The 12,500-nt window shown below is 38.8% G+C and overlaps 1 protein-coding gene and 1 long non-coding RNA gene across 2 annotated transcripts in view; both read left to right on the top strand.

The window, feature by feature from the left end:
- Positions 1-12,500, top strand: part of LOC117482774 (saxitoxin and tetrodotoxin-binding protein 1-like) — a 28,223-nt gene that overhangs the window by 5,929 nt on the left and 9,794 nt on the right. The window lies entirely within an intron of this gene.
- Positions 3,579-10,076, top strand: LOC117482776. The gene is made up of 3 exons (XR_004555919.1): positions 3,579-3,801; positions 4,050-4,086; positions 9,982-10,076. It is a non-coding gene; the product is annotated as an uncharacterized LOC117482776 (long non-coding RNA).

Here is a 12,500-nt window from a genome sequence, read left to right as displayed (position 1 = left end):
AAGCAGCGGCAAAGAGAAAAGTCTTCAGCCTGGATTTAAAAGTAGTCAGAGTTGCAGCGGACCGTCAGGTTTCTGAGAGTTTGTTCCAGATATTTGGAGCATAATAACTGAACGCTGCTTCTCCAGGTTTAGTTCTGACTCTGGGGACAGAAAGCTGACCAGTCCCTGAAGACCTGAGAGATCTGGATGGTTCATCATTTAGCAGGAGATCAGAAATGTATTTTGGGCCTAAACCATTCAAAGCTTTATAAACCAGCAGCAGTATTTTGAAATCAGTTCTTTGACACCCAGGAAGCCAGTGTAAAGACTTTAGAACTGGATTGATGTGATCCACTTTCTTAGTGTTAGTGAGGAACCAGTGTAAAGACTTCAGAACAGGAGTGATCCACTTTCTTAGTGTCAGTGAGGAACCAGTGTAAAGACTTCAGAACAGGAGTGATCCACTTTCTTAGTGTCAGTGAGGAACCAGTGTAAAGACTTCAGAACTGGAGTGATGTGATTCACTTTCTTAGTGTCAGTGAGGAACCAGTGTAAAGACTTCAGAACTGGAGTGATGTGATCCACTTTCTTAGTGTCAGTGAGGAACCAGTGTAAAGACTTCAGAACAGTACTGATGTGATCCACTTTCTTAGTGTCAGTGAGGAACCAGTGTAAAGACTTCAGAACAGGAGTGATGTGATCCACTTTCTTAGTGTCAGTGAGGAACCAGTGTAAAGACTTCAGAACAGGACTGATCCACTTTCTTAGTGTCAGTGAGGAACCAGTGTAAAGACTTCAGAACAGGAGTGATGTGATCCACTTTCATAGTGTCAGTGAGGAACCAGTGTAAAGACTTCAGAACTGGAGTGATGTGATCCACTTTCTTACGGCCCGTCCACACAGCAGTGTTAAAAAAATCTTGGAGGTGGGTGTATCTGAAGCTTGGGGATTTTTTGCGAGGAAGGCACCAACAACCAATCACATGAATCTCCCGCCCCCGACATACGAAGCAAAAAAGCCCGAAGTAAACTGGATATAAACTCCCCAAACAGGCGAAAACATACCACTGTCTCTGCCACCTCCCTCCATCAAATCAAATCAAATCAAATCAGGTTTTATTTATATAGCACATTTAAAAGCGATTTTTGGTCGAGCCAAAGTGCTGTACATGTAATAAAAACACATTACTACAAATCACAATAAACGACAATAAATTACAACAGATATATCTTAAAAAACAAAATAAAAATAAAACACACGGAAAAGTCAGGAGTCGTGCTCCGCTCTAACTAGAAAGCCAGAGAGAAGAAGTGTGTTTTTAGTTTTGATTTAAAAACCCCTAGGATCTGGGCCGACCTCACATGGAGGGGCAGAGTGTTCCAGAGCCTAGGGCCAGCTGCTGCGAAGGCTCGGTGCCCTCGGGTTTTGAGCCTGGTCTTGGGCACTACCAGCAGCAGCTGGTCAGCAGACCTTAAAGCTCTGGCTGGGGTGTAGCGCTGGAGCAGTTCAGCGATATAGGCCGGAGCCAGCCCATTTAGTGCTTTAAAAACAAATAAAAGGATTTTAAAATCAATTCTGAACCGAACTGGAAGCCAGTGTAGTGAGGCCAGAATAGGGGTGATGTGGTCGCGCTTTTTATGGCCAGTCAGCAAATGTGCAGCAGCGTTTTGGACTAGCTGTAAGCGTTTAATTGAGGCCTGGTCCATACCCACATACAGAGCGTTACAATAGTCCAGTCTCGAGGTTACAAAGGCGTTAATAACCCTTTCTAAGTCTTTAAAAGATAAATACGACTTGGTTTTGGCCAATAGTCTTATTTTAAAAAAGCAGGATTTTACTACGGTGCTGACCTGCTTGTCGAATTTAAAAGTGCTGGTGAAGGTCACTCCAAGGTTCATGACCGAGGGGAGGATGTTTTTTTTTATAGAGCCCAGAATATCAACCGGAGAGGCTGGAGGTTGCGGTCCAAAAAAGATGACCTCGGTCTTGCTCTCGTTGAGGTTGAGGAAGTTTTTGCTCAGCCAGGATTTTATCTCTGCTAAGCAGTCCATCAACTGCTGTAGTGAGTGTGTGACATTTGCTTTGAGAGGCAGATAGATCTGTACATCGTCGCCGTAGCAGTGGAAGGGAATGTTATGTTTTGTGAGTATTGAACCTAGGGGCAGTATGTACAGTAGAAAAAGGATGGGGCCCAGAATCGAGCCTTGGGGAACCCCACAGGTAAGAGGGGCTTTGGCAGAGGAGAAGGCACCTAGCTGTACCGAGAAGCTACGGTCTGTCAGGTAGGACCTGAACCATGCAAGGGCAGAGCCTGTGATGCCAGCGGACTGTTCAAGCCGTGACAGCAGGATGCTATGGTCCACAGTGTCAAAGGCAGCTGTCAGGTCTAACAGCACCAAGTCAGCTGGGCTACCTGAGTCGGCGGCTAGGAGCAGATCATTAAAAACTCTTAAAAGGGCTGTTTCAGTGCTGTGCATGGGTTTGAAGCCAGACTGAAACTTTTCATGGATTCCATGCGTGGTTAAAAAAGACTGCAGCTGGGCGTAGACTACTCGCTCCAGGGCTTTTGATAAAAAAGGTAGCTGGGAGATGGGCCTAAAATGTGCGTGAATGGAGGGGTCGAGATTTTTCTTTTTAAGGAGTGGCTTACCCACGGCATGTTTGAAGGCAGCTGGGACACATCCTGAGGTAAGAGAGGTGTTTAAAAGTAATAAAATACTTGCTCCAACTGAATCAAAAACATCTCTGAAAAGGCGAGAGGGAATGCTGTCTGAGGTGCAGTTTGTCGGCCGCAGGTGCTTGACTACATCCGAGAGAGCAGAGAGGGATACAGGCTCAAAGTGGTCGAGGACAGCAGGGCACACAAAAGGAGCAGGATCTGGGGTAGCACTAGTGTGGGCTAGCCTAAGAGCAGATACCTTTTCAATAAAAAATGTAAGAAACTTATCACAGAGAGTAGTCGATGGGACAATAAAAGAAACATCACAGGGATTAATGATAGAGTTGAGGACATTAAAAAGAACCTGGGGTTTATGGCTGTTTTTGGAGATTAACAGAGAAATGTGCTCTGTTTTGGCTGCTTTGACTGCCGTCTGGTAGTCGGAAAGGCAAGCACGAAGGATTTCTAGGGAGACATGGAGTTTATCCTTTTTCCATTTTCTCTCTGCACGCCTGCAAGCGCGTCTGAGAGCACGAGTACAGTCATTGAGCCACGGCTCTGATAGAACTTTGGTGCGTCTAAGCGTAAAAGGAGCAACAGAATCCAGTATTAGTGTGCATGTCGAATCAAACATGGAGATAAGCTCATCAGCATTAAAAGCACAGTTCACATCTAATTTACAGATCGGAGAAGCATTAAAAACATCAGAGAACTGTGAGGCAGTCAAGGGGTTAATCGAACGCAGACGACGCGCCGGGGCACGTGATTCGACTCCTGCGGAAGGGATGGAGGTTGTAAACAGAACCGGTAAATGGTCTGAGATACGCGTTGCTGCCATAGACTGTATATATAAATGGACGTAGGGTCCGTGACGTCACCCATAGGATTCTGCAGAGTTGCCGAGAAGCCCTTAGTAGGCGGAGTCGGCCACTAACGGCTCGACAGTGGCGTCAGAGTCTAACTCCCGCCTGCTACATCCTGATCCAAATAAGGGCAAAGAGGCGGAGCCGTGGCGGAGACGAGGCGGGACAGGGCGGGACCTTCTGCCAACGGCCGTGAAGTTCCAGACCTAGCTCAGGCTAAGAAGCTAAGCTAACATGCTCACAGTATTAAGCTAACAACCCAGCTTCCGGTCACTGCTCCTCGTTCCCGGCGTTCTGAAGGTAAGATCCCCTGTAACTTTACAAAACTTGTCCTTTTGATGCGCTTGTCCATGATTCAAATATAAACAGTGTAATATGCATGGGCTAACAAATGCAAAATTTGCATATTTATACTTTTTGACCATCAATTGTATATACATTTAATCCAACGTTACTGTTTCAACAGCGCTGTGAGAGTATAAATTAAATATGACTGTAGAAAAAGAAAGGCGCTTTTATATTGATTAAACCATTTTTATTTCTTTCAGCATTAAGAAAAAAAGATGGCAACCTCCTCCACAACCTGTAAGTTGATGGTCCTGGCTTACTTTACAGATGAAGCGTCTTATTTTGGACAGTTTAAAGTGCGAGGGTCATGATCGGTTCATGCACGTTCCGTGATGGCCGGCCGGCCCCCAGTCAGACTTGATACCGCCCCCATGATAAATACATTTAATTATTGTGAAGCCAGCTGCAATGGATCATTGATCCACCAGGGGGTGCAGTGGGGTTCCACACTGGAGTCATGTGAAATCAACTTCTAAATAATAGATGTTGTTTAGTCGGAAAAAACGAACGAGCCGGCTCTCCCGATTTTTAATCCTAATTTAATCATCATCATTGATGTTTATGTTCGCCGAATTGACATTAAATCACTGACAAATATGAATATTCTGTATTCAACTTCATTGAAACGATCAGGATGGGTGTTATTTTTCCCCACAATGACCAAGTCGCTGCAAATGATCCCATGTATTACATGTACATGGCCACATTCTCAACAAAGTTACGTAACGAAACATTCTGTATTCCTTGCTTACTTTTTATTTAATGCTTTATAACAGCTGGAATAGTTCGTTTAGAACAGGCACCTCACTCGCAATCTGCTCCTCCGCAACGCCTACCACCTACCTCCGGCTGAAATTATGAATGTACAGTAAGGCATAGTAATCATAGATAACACGGCAGGGTCCGTTACAGTTTGTTTTCATCTGATTTCAAATATTTCAAATGTCTGAAGTTAATAAATACATTCTCAGTGTTCAAGTCAATAATAGTCATATAAGAAAAGTACTGATCTAATAACAGAGATTTTATAAGGACTTTTCAATGTTCGACATCGCTCATGTGAAATACAGTAAACTGGATGTTGTGGTGCCGAGAGGCGGGGTATCAAAAGTACAAGCTAAACTTTTATTTAGCATCTGAACACACTTGTAAACAACGTGATGCCCGGGAAGCGAAGACCCGGCGGAAACAGCTGGTCTGGTTCACTAAAATGTCCGTGTACAGTATATCTGGTACTAATGTATAGCGGATCTTTGTTAAGATCCATATGTCACGGATAGAACTATATATTGAGCTTTAAAACAAATGATATATATTATAATAATATAAACACCGGCTGTTGTTATGCCTGCTGTAACGTTTACTTTCTCCGTTCTCCGCTTAAGTAATTATTACTTCCTGGTTAGCTTTCCGCTCGAAATTTAAATCTGAAAATGGCAAAATAACGGAGAAAAAAACGTTCACAGAGAAGACGACAACAATTGTCACTTGCACTTGTCATTTAGCATCTGAACACACTTGTAAACAACGTGATGCCCGGGAAGCGAAGACCCGGCGGAAACAGCTGGTCTGGTTCACTAAAATGTCCGTGTACAGTATATCTGGTACTAATGTATAGCGGATCTTTGTTAAGATCCATATGTCAGTAGAGATGGGATGGCAGAAGGTGCTATATATATATATATATATATATATATATATATATATATATATAATTCCAAAGCTGGTAAAGACCTTTCAAATTTAGCAATAATAGTCATATAAGAAAAGTACTGATTTGTTCTTGAATCAACTTTTTTATGGAAAATGTTTTATGTAATTTTATTTCATTTTAAATAAAATTAAAGACATTCACAGTTAATGTAATTAGATATACATTATTAATGCCATACATTTTTAAATGTAATTAGATATACATTATTAATGCTATACATTTTTGCATAAATATTTATTCAGTATGATAGCTGTCTAACAGAAGTTAAATCCATTTCTCACTTATTCTGACAATGTACTTAACCCCAAATAAAAGAACCCAATAAAAATAGTTGTTAAATAATAGTGAAGTCACGTTGTAATAACAATAACTCATCTCTCTCGGTTTTTTTTGTTTTCTTTGTGTGCTTTGCCAAAAGCCACTGTGTCAAGTGTCCTAGTTGGGTTACCGTAACGAACAGCAGCCGGCTCTCGATTTTTAATCCTAATTTAATCGTTTATGTTCGCCGAATTGACATGAAATCACTGACAAATATGAATATACTGTATTCAACTTCATTAAAATGTTATTAACGTGCCTAAACTCAGTAATTCACTAAAAATTACTGATCCCTCCGCGTCGCGGAGGGATCTTGATCCCTGGGTGTTATTTTTCCCCATAATGACCAAGTCGCTGCAAATTATCCCGCTTATTACATGGCCACATTCTCAACAAAGTAACGACATGACTCCCAATATTAATTAAAATGCTTTTATGGATTTAGAAAATATTTTTATTGATTTAAAACATAGTTCTATGTATTGATTTAAATTTACATGCATCCGCTAAGAAAAATAGTCCGTTGTTACCGTTTTTTAAACAGTCAGAATGAAACGGCAGCTCTCAGCTGTGTGTTCACACTCCTAACTCTGATCTTTCTTTTCCAACAGTTAAGTTAACTGTAGGTTACTCTGAGTGACAAGCTTACAGTTAGTGAAGTAACACTTTTTTTTTGTGAGTCACGACCTCGCTGTTTCATTCTAACATAACGCTCCAAATATGACTGTTTCCACTCGGACTTCAATACAGCAACACCATTGTTTGGTTTCCATGGTAGCGTGTCTCTTTAGTAGCGTGCACTCCTTTCCTGTAAATTACAGGTCCAGCCAGGCAAAACAGTAATATGAAATATGAACGTTAGTTTTTAACTGAAATGATCAAATAAAGTCAAAATGTCACAGTGTTTACAAACATTGACCATACCGTTCACCAGCCCCCACCCCACTCTTTGTTTAAAACGAATTGGCCATCGGAATGTGTGTGTCCCAATCCCCCCCTGTGATATCTCTTCACAGGGGGGAGAGAGTTAGACGCTCGTGAATTGTCAACGGGGGGTGGGCCTCTCTGCACGGAGGAGCCGCGGAGAAGTGAATCACAGTGATCTGCTATTTTAAAGTAAATTCAACACATATCGACCCTAAATATAGCATATATTAAGAACGAGAAAGTGTTAACATCGTTTTTTGTAAACATATGACCAATGTGCGAGGGTGATGACATCAGAGCATCGTCCTATGGGCTTAGCCCCGGACAGGTACAACAGGTATTCACTCAGAGGGGGGTAGTTACCCATTTACATGTCAAAAAGCAACATACAGTAGGCGGGTGGGGGATGGTGAACGTTTACATTTCTCTACAGCAGTGGTTCCCAAACTTTTTGTGCCCAAGGCACACCAAAGGACAAGTAAAAATCTCAAGGCACACCTATTGTGCGAAATAGCCCTTATAACACGTGTTATCACTCATATCATGTAAAATATCTGTAAATGTGCATAATTATTTACTAATGCCAAATAAAATGTATAGATAGAACAATCAGTGGTTCAAGTTAGTATATTCCTCAGTGTAACATATCCACTAGTTGCAAAGCTTAAACATTTTTATATATTTTTTTATTTTAAGGGAAAGGATGTTTTCACTACTCAGTTTGTCAACTATGTTACGGACAAACTTGATGTCATTACAATCATTTGATTAAGTCCTGCACTTCAAGTAAAATCAAATTTGAAAGGCTCTTGAGTCTATTCTACCATATATCCAAAGATTTTTTAAAGTTTAAAAAATAATTGTATTAAAGTTTTGTTTTTTCATGTGATATGTTCAGCACTGTCATTAAGTTTAGGGATATTTTGTATTATAAAACTACCATACAGGTCATTTTGATAGTTTTAAGAGATGTCATGTAAAACTCCAACCTGTGTAGATATACATTATACTATAAAGGATATCAGAAGCACTATTTTAGATATTTTAAATTTGAAAAAATGAGGTGCAACATAGTTGACAATGAAAGTCAAACATTTGAGGCAAATAACATAGTTGACTGGACACATTATTAACCATCAGCACTATGTTAATTTCAAGGCAGAAGTGCAAAATTCCATTGATAATGATGTGTAATGACGTCTACATGTCGTACAAATTGTCAACTAGGTTACCTGTCAACTAAGTTACTACAGTTATTACAGTACTGGGTAACTTAGTTGACAGGTAACCTAGTTGACAATTTCCCTATTTTGACCCATCATTTCAATGGTAGGCCTTGCCTGGATGACCACATGTCATTTTCTTGAACAGGTTAACATCACATTTGCACATATAATTGAATTAAAATCATTAAACAATTGTAAACCATAACAATGTACGTAACATTGTTGATTGTCAATGAGTATATTAATTGACCATGTGCTATTATACATAAAATATTGTAAAAATGTAGAGGACAATCACCACAGTGTGTTCAAAATGTCTGCCAAAGAGGAACATGGCATCATGTGATGCTGGTGACATGGTATTGGGACAAACAATTTTTGAGTTAAAGGGGGAAGTTCTGTTAGTAACATAGTTGACAGAACTTTTGCGGACATTCATATATTAAGATATTTAAATTATTTAAAGGGGGAAATCAATTAAAAATATGTTATTATTCTTTAGTATTTAGACTTTTGAAATAAATGAATCATTTTTTAAATTTACTTTAATGGTTTTTATTCATTATTTTGAATCCAAGACACCCTCAACTGAAAAACGGACATAGCAAAAACTGACAATTTAAGAACATCATGACACATTTCAAGCTAAATAAAGCATAGGATGCACATAATGTTTGTGTGATATTATAACATGCTTTCCAATAATAGGCAAAATATGATATTTTTGAAGAAAATAGTTAGAATAATTATAATTATCATCAATGGACATCAATGGACATGGAATGTACCCTAAATTGTAGAATCACTCAGCAGTTACATACACCAAACCTTCCAGTTATATTCCTATCAATATTATGAAGGCTTTTACAGAAGGGTTTGGTCATATATAATTCATAGCCTGAATTATATAACATTTTATACCTAAAAACATGGTGAAAATTGATATTTTAGGGCTGTTGACAGTATTTTCTGATTTATGGAGTGATACAAAGAGATATCCAAAATCCCTTCTGTAAAAGCCTTAGATACTAATATGACTACAAAATGAAACAATAATTTTGATCCTGGCTTTATCCAAAGTTCAGATTTCGGTTCCTGAAATGTGTTAAAATATGCGCATATTTCATGAGATAATGGTTCATTTGGATATTTAAACATGCTATTTCAGAAAACTTGTAATACAAAAAACAATTGCCTTATTGTAAGTAATTAACTGGAGAAATATTTAGCTGATATCTTTAAGTTAAAAATACCCTATTCACCTGGGGTGTCTCGCCTTAATTAGATGTTTGATAAGTGCAGATCACATAGTAAAACACGTACACCGATACATTATTTTGTATTTTTATTAAATTCGACAATGTCAATTTCACTTTCCACTATGTCCACCGTTGTTTTTCACAACCAATGGCAGAACTTTATTGAGGCCTGTAATTAGTCAACTACAGGTCTCTTGAGTCAGTCTTTTTCTTCCAAAAAGCTTGTGACAAGATGTTATTGCTCTTGGGGCATTAAAAACAAGATTTTAACTTTAGTTTTTTATATAATATCTGCATTTTCTATTGTGAAAAACTAAGTCTTAGTTATTTAATATATAGCGCCATCTCCTGGTTAAACCCTGAAATTGGAGAATAGTGGGAGGGCCTAACATTCCTGAATACTGGTCTTTGGCAGGCAACTGGCTGGCAACTGGCTGGCAGTCGGCAGGAAGCTGTATGCTGGGGTCCAAAATAAGAGGCTCCATCTGTACATGACTTCAGATGGTTGACATTACACACAAACATACTATATATATATACATATATATATATATATACGTCAGGTGTGATTTCATATGTTATGTTGTATGTTATTGTCAAAGGAACAAAATGAGCAACCCTTTATACTTAATTTGATATTCCTCATTATCTGAAGCATTTGTTACTCTCATTTATTTTCCTCCCATAGTGACTGTATGGATAATCGGAGACAGCTATGTCCGGCGTGGAGCCCAGAGAGCTACAGAGACCATCGGCAGCAACCTTGGCCTCGACCTTCGCGCCTGCTGGTTAGGTTGGGGTGGACTGCGCTGGAGAGGTCTCCTCCCCTTCTTTTCCAACTCCCTGCGAGGAAGAGCAGCCCCGGATGTCCTCCTCATGCACTGTGGCGGCAACGACTTGGGGGATGTGCCCAGTGTTCACTTGGTGAATCAGATGAAGGAGGACCTGCACCAGCTTCACCATCGGCACCCTGGCATGAAGATCATGCTCTCCCAGATCAACCAGATGGAGGGCTGGTGCAAATCCTGTCAAAATTGACAAGGCCCGGAAGTTTGTTAACAGTGTTATGGCTACTTTTGTTCATAGCCTAAATGGTGCCATTGTTGACCACTCCAACATTAGACATGACAGTCCTGGGCTTTTTTTGCGAGATAGAGTTCATTTCACCCTTAGGGGAAATGATATTTTTTTAAAGTCACTAGCCAATTGCCTGAAAGACCATCTCCAAAGACTGTGAACTGCTAAAATGTCAGTATCACTGTTTTTGGATTTGGCCTTTAGAGTATGTTTTCTAAGGCCCTTGCTAAGCCCAGACTGTCATGGCTAATGTTGAGTTAGATATTACATCTGTAGCCATAACACTGTTAACATGGCTGCTCTTCCTCTTCCCCACATCCCACCCCCCCCTCTTCCCCCCAATGGACTCTGTAGCTCTCCAGGCCCATGCTGGGCATGGCTGTCTGTCAAACTTTTTTTTTAAATTTGTTATTATGTTTTTTGTTATTTTATTTGTTAAAATAATTCTGTAAATATTTAAAATAAATCACATTCATATTTTCACTTCTTTTGTCTACTGCTTACTGAAAATGTTAGCTATCACATCCAAATCTGACTATCAAATGAAAGGATAAGCTAACCATACAATACAGAAAACATTACACATTAAGGCTCAAATCTTTTCCCAAGCCGTAGCAGTCTGAAAAGAGTCCCAAGTTTAAAAACACAAAATCTTGACAACGAATACTACCTTGTCATTTATCAGTGACAATGCAAACACCAAGAAGGTCTCTCCTAATCCCATGTATTTTGGCATCAAATATGTCATAAGCATACCATAGAATGTAATTATGAAATGCAATACCCACAATCCCTACAGGGTCGTAACATCACAGAAAATAATACCTTTTAGAGAGTTTCTAAATTGTTCAGTATGCAGATAATTATTTGTTTTACAATAGAAACATTTTTCTCAATAAATGTTCCCACATGTTGTGAGCATCAACTTTAAATCTTTTGTCAACAAATAAAAAACATCTTAATTTCCTTTACGACAACATTTTGTTTATAACACCACTACATTAACAATAAGCATAGGAAAATTATAAATGTATAATTTAAGATTGTGCTTTTACTCTATATTTAATCCGATCTATTTCACATTGAAAATGTACGACTTAAGTACACTAGAAAAGAAATTAAAGATGTGCAACAACTGTATCAGTAATTAAAATGATATAACTTATGTACAGGGTTGGGAGGGCTACTTGCCAAAAACGCAACCAGTAACTTAATGTGAGTATCAAGATATAAAAGTAATGTAACCTGATAACTTTATTTTTCTTTTGGATTACCTCAATATCAAATGCAATGCAAATAAACACAGGAGAGAAGAAATATTAATATGATTTTTTTACTTAAATGTATAATATACATAAAGCTGACTCAGGCAGTAGGTGTATAGATTCACAATTAAAGTATTAGCCTACAGAACAGTACCGCTTCCAGAGAAGAGAGAACATCTGATCATTTTACAACAAACACTCTTTTCTTTTCAGGTTTTGAATAAGATTGTAATCCTGAGTTTCCCTATTATTAAAAAAAGTCAAACTAATCCGATTACATCTTTTCCTATGTAACTAAGGATTACACTTTCCTTTTTTTCTATACGATCTTGATTCGTGTTGGATGTAATCCATTACTACCTAAGCCAATAAAAGTCATAACATTTGGAAAATTGTCTCAAGTTATAAATTATGCCTTCAATCTCTTTCACGTGGGGAAGACATCACATTGGCCGAGGCGTTGCAACTTCCCTCAGCGTCCTACATGAAAGAAAGATCACATGTTAAAAATGTGTGCACAGACTATTCAGTATGACCCGTCTTAGTTTAAAGCCCACTCACCACGACAAGGTCAATCAGCAATTTTATATGTTCAAATGTCTACTGTGAAGGATATCATAAATCCTTAATGCAATCGAATGTAAAACAAAAAAGTTATGATTGATGAAAGTAGTAAATCGGTCAGATTTGACCCGAAGACAACAGGAGGGTTAATGCCATATTCACTTAATAACGCATGAACAACTTTTACAAATATTTCTATATAGTCTGTGTTGGTAAATGTCATCTAGGTTGCACATTTCCTGCTGAAATACATGCATACCAAGTTACTGCGTGGCACTTTGGTTTTGATAAAACAGTGTAG

The sequence above is a fragment of the Trematomus bernacchii genome, unplaced genomic scaffold, assembly GCF_902827165.1.
Source record: "Trematomus bernacchii unplaced genomic scaffold, fTreBer1.1, whole genome shotgun sequence".
Classification (NCBI taxonomy): Eukaryota; Metazoa; Chordata; class Actinopteri; order Perciformes; family Nototheniidae; genus Trematomus; species Trematomus bernacchii.
Note: the sequence above shows the minus strand (reverse complement) of the source record. Positions and strands in the feature narration are given on the sequence as shown.